Consider the following 10070-nt stretch of genomic DNA (forward strand, 5'->3'; position numbering starts at 1 on the left):
TTAGTTACAACACCTGCCCTGCCCCAACTGACAATAATGAATTAGGGGCTGATTAATGGATTTTAACTTCCAGCCTGGCTCCTGCTTGTCTCCCTTAGCTGTAATTCAGGACCTTTGTGGCATATGTGTAACTATTCTGAGGTTCAGAGCAGGGTCACATAATAGTTGCAACTGGCAACTGAACTCTGGAGGGGCCCCTCAGGAAGCACTACAGGAAATGGCTACTAATGATGAGCCTGAACTTTTGAACCTGGTAAGTAGTTACTTTCAGTTTTGCTAAAATCGTATTTCTGCAATTTCGCACTTATTCGCGGGGCGCGAACTCACGCGAACAGTGCGAGCAGTGCGAGCAAAATCCGCTGCTCGCGGATTTGCGGATTTTTCAGGAAATTCGCAAATCTCGCGGATTGCGGATTTCCCGAAAATCCGCAAAATCCGCGAGCGGAACGGATTTTCCGCCCATGCCTACTTGGCAGTTCGGGCGCCTGTTCCCATGAGGCACAGGGTCAGACTGATTTGCGTATAACTGGATCTGAACTGAGGTGGCTAAGTGAGCTAAAGAATGATGATGGATTTAACCCAGATCTGTGACTGGGGGTGAGTGTCTGAAAAGTATCAGCGCTCCGTACATCATCTCCTTGAGTTTGCTCTGGATTTATATTGTGCCCGTTCTGTATGACGTGTGAAAGAAAACTACATGTCCCATTGCAATAAACGTGTTCAGGGATAACAAGTTATCCACAGAAAGTGCTACAAATGACATGAACGTATTAGGCAGTGACTTACCATAAGGGCTGGAGTATCCTCTTTTGATAAAGCATAGGTCTCAACTGCCAGGACTTGCATGGTGACTTAGCGATGCTTGCTGTGCTCTTGCGTTGCACTGTAGGTTGGGTCCTAGGCTCTGAGTGGTTTTGGGCTACTGCAAGTATTGTCTAGAGTTTGAGATGTCATTGCAGTGCTTGGAGTACCCATTTGAGGCTTTAGTTAATGGGGCTCTGCTGCTAGCGTCTAAGTAGGTAGCAGGGGCTCCTCTCAAGACTTGGCCTGGGGCTCAGGGGAGAGTGCACTGACTGGTGCCCTCTGCGACGCCAGTCTATGGTCATCAATGGAGTCTTTTAAAGACAGTGCGACACTGCTGGAATCAGGCGACAAGTGTGGGCAGGTCAGCTGATCATGTCATGTGGGCTCTTGGACTGCCCACATGAGAGCAGAATCCCACCAAGATGATTCTCCGGCGATCATATTTTGCCAGACAGTGGCTGCGGCCCCTAGTATCCATGTAACATCTCCTCCTCTTTACGCCTAAAAGTCTGTGTGGTGCTAAAAGTCATGAGGGGGTGACACCATGAGTTACCCGCACTGGGTGACACCAACCCTAGTGACGCCACTGGCATTGTTGTCTAGTCGATCCTTGAATGCTGACTTCTTGGTAGTGTGTATCAGCTGGTGGTGTTTGCGGGTGGCGTGCTTGAGGGAGGTCATGTTGTCGGTAGACGGGTTTTTTCGCCAGGCTTTCTCGAGGGTACGGCAGTTCTTCTTGGAGTTCTTGAGGTCGTCGTTGAACCAGGGGGCTTTCTTGCTTCCGGGCCTGCTGGGATGGTTTTTCAGGGGTGCGAGGTCGTCAGAGCAGTTGGTGATCCACTGTGTGAGGTTGTTGGCTGCTTGGTTGGGGTCCGTTGATCTGGCTGGAGGGTTCTGGTTCAGTGATGTGGTGAGCTGGTCGTGGTGATCTTATTTCAGCTCCTGCGGGGAACCTGTTGTGGGTGGAGGTGAGTCGTGGTCTTTCTGAAGCTGAAGTGGATGCAGCTGTGGTCTGTCCAGTGGAGTCCAGTGGAGTGGCTGAAGGAGATGTACTTGCTGGAGGAGAAGACTGGGTCAAGCATGTGTCCGGCATAGTGGGTGGGTGTGTTCACCAGTTGCTTGAGTCTGAGGTTGGCGAGGTTGTCCAGCAGGGTGGTGGTGTTGTTGTTGTTGTTGTTGTTCTCCAGGTGGAAGTTGAGGTCCCCTAGGAGATGTAGTCAGCGGAGGGGAGGGCTTGTGGGCTGATGAAGTCTGCAATGTCTTCGCTGAATTGTGTGCGGGTCCTGGGTGTCTGTAGATGAGGGTGCCTCTGCGTGTGGTCTTGGGGTCGGTGTGTATCTGGAAGTGAAGATGTTCGGCGGTTGTGAGGGTGTCGTCGGAGTTGGTCGTGATGCGGATGGTGTTCTTGTGGACGATGGCGATGCCTCCTCCTGTCTGGTTGACGCGGTCCCTCCGGGTGATCTTGTATCCGCCCGGGATGGCGATGGCGATGTCGGGTGCTGAGGAGGCGTTCATCCAGGTTTCCGTGAGGAAGGCGACGTCTGGAGATGTGGTGTCGAGCAGGTTCCATAGTTCCACGGCATGTCTGTGGACGGAGCGGGTGTTAAGCAGGATGCACTTCAGGTGGTTGCTGTTGGTGCTCGGATTGGCGGATGCGGGTGCGGTGCCGGTCCGGATGCAGGAGAACTTGCAGGATTGGCAGGTGAAGAGTCCGTGGGTGCGTCCTGGGGTGGCTCGGTGGCAGCCGGGGATCCGGCCGGTGTTGAGTGCGATGAGCGTGGCGGCGTCGTACGTCCGGCGGGTGGGATGGCATCTGCGGGGGCCAGGGGGTCTGGCGCTGGGCACGGGCCAGGCACGAACGGGCGCAGACGGGCTTGCCTTTGGCGCGCCTTCGGCGCACAATCGGCGTGCCCGCTGCGCGTGGACGCTGCGCGCACGCGCGAGCTCTGCCAGAAATGGAGAGTGGGGGGGCGGAGCGAGGGAGGAGCAGCTGGGAGGCGGGAGCGGGGTGGCGAGTGGGGAGGGGAGCAGATCGGTGATGCTGGAGGGAACGGGGGTGGGGCCACGGGGGAGCAGCGGCAGGGAGCGGGGAGCAGGGTGGAGGGGCACAACAGTTGGCGAGAACACAAAAATACAATTTACTGGCACAACATACAATGCGGGCAAAACATACAAATTACTGGCACAACAGGGCAGATACAATACGGTTTAAGGCGAGATCAGGGACACAACAGAGGCATAACGGGCAGCGGCGGCGGCAAGCGGAGACCGGGCACACCAAGGATGGGCCACGCGGCGGGTGGAGCGACCGGCTTTGACCAGGTCTGGTCAGGTCACAGCTCCCCGCCTCGCGGACACAACCCTATGTTTTCAGTGGGAGGGAGGAGCAGCTGGGAGGCGGGAGGGGGTGGCGAGTGGGGAGGGGAGCGGATCGGTGATGTTGGAGGGAACGGGGGTGGGGCCGCGGGGGAGCAGCGGCAGGGAGCGGGGAGCGGGGTGGAGGGGTACAACAGTTGGTGAGAACACCAGAATACAATTTACTGGCACAACATACAATGCGGGCAAAACATACAAATTACTGCCACAACAGGGCAGATACAATACGGTTTAAGACGAGATCAGGGGCACAACAGAGGCACAACGGGGAGCAGCGGCGGCAAGCGGAGACCGGGTACACCAAGGATGGGCCACGCGGCGGGTGGAGCGACCGGCTCTGACCAGGTCAGGTCAGGTCACATCTTTATCTTTATCTTTCCCTGATCTAGAACTCAGTTATTGATTTGTCTCAGTTACTTGTTCTGCTAATGTTATGTTAGGCCAGTTGTTGAGGAGGGTGGTTCCTCTTATTGCAAGATCAATGGTGTTGAATCAGGACCACTGAAGGTCAATTTTGGGGAGCTGAGAATTCTGGGGTGCATTAAAATATGGGATTCTGCTTCCACGCCTAAATCAGAAATGGCAGTATGAGGCAAAAAAATACCATTAAAATGCCTTGGGACATTTCATCAGCTGGAATATATGACATTACAACACAAACATTTACAACACATGCTTTTACAATGCAGTTTTTACATCGCAACGACCATTACATCACATGATTGTACAATGCATGCCATTACAACATTTTTTTTAAAACTACCATTACAACGCATTCCATTATAACGAATACCATTACAACGCAAAGTACTTTTAGGGTAACAGTAGGGTAAGTGTTTGATAGTGTAGGGGTGAAAATTACTATTCCCACTCCAGTGAGTACACCAGTAGGGTAAGTGTTGGATATTGTTGGGGTAAAAATGAGTAGTCCCATCCTACCCAAAACCCATACCCACCCTAAAACAAAAACAAACACCAATAATTACCTTATAATGCATTTTAACGCCATGCTTTGTAATGGTATGCATTGTAATGGCATGCATTGTAGTGGCAGGCGTTGTAGTGCATGCGTTGTAATGGCATTCAATGTAAAGGCAGCTGCGTTGTAACAGCTGCATTGAAAAAGCGGTGCGATGTAATGACTGCGTTGTAATGGATGTTTCCCATCAGTTGTTGGTAACGTGGACAAAGTAAAAAATGGACCATCTTGGAAAAATTCTATACCGTAACAAGTATAACACTGAATCCTTCGAAAAGAGGAAGATCCATATTACAATCTGTAGAGGTCGTATGCTAAGGACCACTGTAAACATCTGTATGAAGCCAAAAGGCACAGAACGTAACAATTTATTCTAATCACAAATGTCAGGAGCTGAGAAGTCAGAACCACCGAGAACTCCTGATATCCCTAAATCCCTGTGCATAGGTATTGGGTGGGTGAAATGCCCATAGGAGGTCCTGGGATAAAAGAGTAAGAGAAAATCAGGACCGGTCTAACCCTCTAAGTGATTTTGTCTCAAGCGGTAGAGCCGTCTCAGGACATTCATAGGTAATATCTGTAACGTCAATGGATTATGTACAGACTGAAAGGTAAGAAGAATACAACCTTTGTAAATATGGAAGGATAGAAAGAGGCATATCCGTTGTATTGGTGAAAGTCCAGAAAGCTGTCGCCCGGATGCTACTGAACATCCCAAGGCGAACTCCGGTTGGAGCAGCCCTGAGAGAACTGCATAGGCTACCAGTGCAGTACAGAGTAATTTTTAAAGCTCTGTGTTTCTGCCGTAGGATTCTGAATGAGAAAGGACCTAGCTATCTGCGGCCCTTACTCACTCCCTACAGACCTCTCCAGAGTCTTAGGTCTGCAGGCACTGCTAAGCTGACAGTGCCAAAAATTCATACGGCACGCTTAAGAGGCAGATACTTAGGGGTCCTGGTTTTATGGTATTTATTTTTTTAACATTTCCGTCTGTATTTATCCATATCTATTTTTTGGCCATTTTATCTGTATTTATCCATATTTATTTAGTATTTTTCGGATAAATGAATTTGTAAAACTGTACATTTCCATATTTATTTAACTAATGGGCATGCAGTCATACTTTGATGTCTGTCGTGTTGTAGCTTTTTAAGCTGCCAAATATTACTTAACAACACATCCATTGGTAAATATTAGCATTATACCACAAATATATGTTGGCATATGCCGTTATTTAAATTAATTTCATCCTGTTTTTTAACTTCCCATGCTGTCCTTCTGCTCAGCTGTTGGGCTATAATTCGATCTCCTTTGGGGGATTGATGCTAACTTTCGCATTCTTAGATTGGGCCTCGTTTTTCTCTAATACAGGGATGTCTTAGCGCAGGGACACTCCATTGGAGTAATCATGCGCTTCATAAGCTTGTAATCTAATCTAAGGCGCTGGAACGAGTTCAGGCAGACCAGGAGACCAGATGGGAATCATTAAACACCAAAAGACAGCCAGGTAGCAAGCTGAAAATGAAAATAGTCAGCAGAAAAAAGATAGGGGCTAATAAACCATAAAGGGGACTCAAGAGAAATCCTAACTGTGGGGAACAGGCAAGGGAGAAAATTAAAAAGGTGTATGGACTGGTAAGCAAGTGTGAACTAAAGTGCAGCAAAGAACCACAGGAAATACACAACACATTGGCAGGCATCTGCTCCATCTTGAAGGTGCCTTGCATAATGATTTTACAATGAAAAACTATAGACTAAGCTAGAAGTGAGGATGCCAAGTGAAATTGTGTTGTGCCGGCTAGTGTTTTCCTAAGCCCACTTTCCACTGCACTACCTTCCATACTCTCCAAACCTTTCCAACCCCAGTAATGACTTGATGTCTGAGATGTTTCTCAATGTTTGTGGAGGTGCCCTCAAGTCTGGAGACAAGAGAGATTGGGTGAACGTTGTCATGGCTTGTCACAGGTGCACTCCCATCTACCTCTAGTCGTGGGCATTACTTGGCTGCTCCTTCCACCCCTTGCTTAGGGCATTGCCACTCATCCATGCTGGTGTGCCAGGAGTCCTACCAATATGGATTGAGGCGGTTATGTGTGCTGCCCAGTTGTGACACCCCCATCACCAGCACAGTCAATCCTAGCCCTATCAGGAAAACCAAAAAGCTATACCTAGATGCCTCAGCTTAGTTGTTGGTTACAGCAGAATTCAAAAATCTACTGCAGGGTTTAGGAATCACAGGATTTGATTATCTACTGCAGGATTTGAGATCCTCGGATTTGTAGACCTAGAGCAGGACGTGAGGATCCTGCAGTCTTCAAAAGCCAACAGGAAGTCCCATGTTGGGCTTTTCTCTTTTCTGTGTCAAGTCAAGATTATCTTCAAGGCAGATGTCAAGAACATCTTCCCACAAGATTTCTGTTTTTTTATGCTTTTTAAAATTCCTTCTGTAGTAAGACCTCAAACACTTTCCTTGAGTCCTTAGAATTATTCGGGTTCTCTTCAAACCGAATAAATCTTTCGCCTTTTACTAAAGATTTCCGTGGAGAGGAACATTAAAGAATTATATACTACATTTCCCAGCACTGTCTTCGGAGGCCTCCGGTTAGCGATTTCACGAGAACATTAGATGTTGCTTGTTTGGATTGTGGGACTCCAGTTGGACCTCTGTATGATCCCTCCACCTACATTATGGGATTCTGCCCCACTCTCAAAGTTGTGCTCTAACAACTGTCTCTTTGACCCTGTAGTGTTATATGCAGATCTTGTGCGAACCTGTGTTTCTGATCCGAGTCACATGTTGTGGGTCATCAAAAACATCTATAGGATATCAGAAAATACCTCACATACCGTTCAATGGAATGATTTGGGTCGTCCGTTTGACCATCTCTGCAAGGATGGCAACTGGTGGAATTCAAGTGTTTAGTGCATATTCTTATCATAGTTCTTTTCCCGATTAAAGCTGTGAATTGAAATTGAGTGCCTCTTCCAGTAAAACTTTTGTATGTCGTCCATGCTAACGAAAGATCAGAACTAGAAATATTCCTGCTATTTTCGCCACTTTTTGAGTGATATGAAGTGACTCATCACAGTGAAATAATGTACCGTGACCAGTAATGTGGTAAATTTATTTCATAGTGAGGGTCCCTCAATAAAATCTATAGATATGATGCAGAATGCTTGAGAAAAAGTCGGTAATCGCTGTTTTAATCCAGCTGGAAGGCGATGGGAGGTTTTTGCATATATTATAAATGTACCAAGCATTGCTGAACATATTTCTGGACTGACTGTTTTAAGTGAGATCCCCGAAAGTGTCTACTAATGACCTACGAGATCTTCCTTAGTCCCAGATGTCCAATTGCAGGAGAATTGTGGCACTACTTCATAGGTTGTTGGATGCCAGTTTTGGGAATGCATAGGTCTTACGGATACATTAATTGGTTTTGCACAGTTCTGTAATCAGTTTTTTTTCTGAATCCATTGCATGCTATCAATAGTGTGTTATGCCTGTTTAACTCACTCCATGAAAGTGTTCAATTCATTTGATTGTTTTCTACTAGAAGAAAGGATTTTCGGGCGGAAACTATAATGTCTGTGCCTTCGATATATTGTGAGAGAGCATCTGCCTTGCCACATCTACTAAGTAGTTGAACCTTGTGAAGAATAATGGACTTCAAGAATGCCTCACATTAGCACATTCTATGTAGGGGTGAGCAGAGCTCGTGGAGTTTCACACCACAGAATTCTCTGGAGTAACCTAAAAAACTTTGCGAGATTCCCCAGTGGTCCACGAGTGGTAGAATTTGGGCACATTGTGCTGCTCATGCAAATGTTTTGCACAAGGAGCTTGATCGACAGTGTAAAATAAGTGCAAATGGCACCACAAGGTGTGCCAAAGAGTGCTGCTACTTTGCTGTCGCTTGAGTCAATTTTCTACATGTTTTCGTCACTGCGAGCAGCAGCTTTATCAATGCGAACGACAGCGACCTGCTGCAACTGCCTGAGTTGAAAATTCTTGCAGTGAGGTATTCTGATGCTCAAAAGATGCACTGGAGGATGCAAATTCGTACTTGCCAACTTTTAATGGTAGTGAGCTGCGCACAAGGTAAAACTACGAATTCCACCCATGGAGCTGGATTTTTTGCCCAACTGCAATTCTATGAATGTGTGATACAAAAGATATTTATGATCTGTCGAGACTTTGATTCGGTGACTTGCCACTTCCAAATAATATCTCCATTGGAAGAATGTCTCTTTTATAGCCAGGTATTCTCTACCATAGTTAAAATCATTCTTCTATCTTTTAGAGACTCTTTAAGCAATAGGCTACGGGAGGCCAGTCTTGAGTTTGAACATCTCAGGGAGACAATGCTGTCCCAATGGCAAATGAGTATGCATTTATCTTTACTGCAAAAGTTAACATTACATCAAGGTGCCCCAAGATAGGTGCTGTAGTAAATGCAACTTTAAATCTCTGGGAAGCCTGTTCCTTTTCTAGTACATATATATGTGTGTATGTATGTATGTATATGTTATTTCTATAGCTCAAACCTAGCCAAAAGGCAGCAGAGCATTGTACACAGTTAAAGACAAGCATATAAAGTATTAGGAGAGGAAGCTGCGCTTTGGATGGTTAATGCATTGTGATGTAGTGTTTTTTAAAGATGCGAGTCGACTCTTTCATAAATTGGAGCAGCTGGACCTCTTCTCAAAGGTTTAGTACCACAATATTGTCAATTTTGTGATGGGTTGGAATATTGTTAAGAAGTCTTGGGGATTGTGAAAACCATTTCAAAACTGCTTTTACCTTAGATGCATCCATACTCATCACACCCCCTTAGATCTCAAACCTTAAAAAGGGTATACTTGATACTTGTAACAGATATGTTTCTGCCTTTGCATTTAAAGCATTATTTAGAACATGAGAGAGAACCCCTCAAATAAGACTACTATGCTTTTGCATGGTATCAGAGTACAGAAATATGACATCCAGAGATACAGCATGAAGCAGCATCTATTAAATCACAAATTATACCATTGACAAAATGCTGCAAGACAGCAGGGGCATTACAGAGCACAAAGAGCCTGACAAGGTATTGAAAATATCCATACTGTGTATTAAATGAGGTCTTTCTCTCACCCCCCTCTCATAATCTCACCATATGATATACTACCATCAAATAAAGCTTTGCAGAAATTTTAGCAGCCTTGACTTGAAAATGAAGGGGTAGAGGGCTTCTCTTTCAGATAGGGATGGCATTGAAGTTTTGATAGTCATTACATTGTCATCATTCCTATTTTGATTTGGGTGCAAAGAAAATGGAATCCCCTTCTGGTGATGTAGAATACCGTATTAAAACCATGTCAAGATTTTCCCCAAGACTGATGCAACACCTCATTTTCTTTCACTGTTAGTGGGTATATTATTCATGGGTTTTGAGTTCTTGGGGATGAAGTTGATAATGCAATCATACTCACAATTTTGAGGAAGCATATCTTCTTCCTTCTTACCAAACACATTGACAAAGTCTTCATAGGGTGTGGGCATTGGGGCTTCTTTGGAATTTCTGAGATGACAGCTTCAACTAGTGTAGAACAAAACATGATGACTGCCGAGTCTCCTGCGTAACTATAGATGTAAGGAAATGTTCTTTACAATAGGAAGAATCAAACCCGATGGAAGCAATCTCCCAATTGATTCATGAGTTGTAAATCCTAAATCAGGTTGTGCCAAACACAATAGGAGAATACAGAGCAACTATAAGATTAAACTTAATCTGTATAACATATCCAACTGGAGTGGCCAGGAAAAGAGGAAGAGTTTTTGCAAGATCTCTCCAGAAGACAGGGTTGTAGCATCAATCCCCCTTATCTTTTCAGGTACTTTTTTGATGTGGAACGTTAAATTAGGGTA

General features: G+C 45.9%; 1 non-coding gene across 1 annotated transcript; it reads left to right on the forward strand.

Annotated features, from left to right (window-relative positions):
- Nucleotides 1-6643: 6643 nt before the first annotated feature.
- On the forward strand, nt 6644-6755 carry LOC147684166 (U5 spliceosomal RNA). The gene has a single exon (XR_015301610.1). It is a non-coding gene; the product is annotated as a U5 spliceosomal RNA (small nuclear RNA).
- The last annotated feature ends 3315 nt before the right edge of the window (nt 6756-10070 follow it).

This window comes from Lissotriton vulgaris, chromosome 11 (genome assembly GCF_964263255.1).
Source record: "Lissotriton vulgaris chromosome 11, aLisVul1.2, whole genome shotgun sequence".
NCBI lineage: Eukaryota > Metazoa > Chordata > Amphibia > Caudata > Salamandridae > Lissotriton > Lissotriton vulgaris.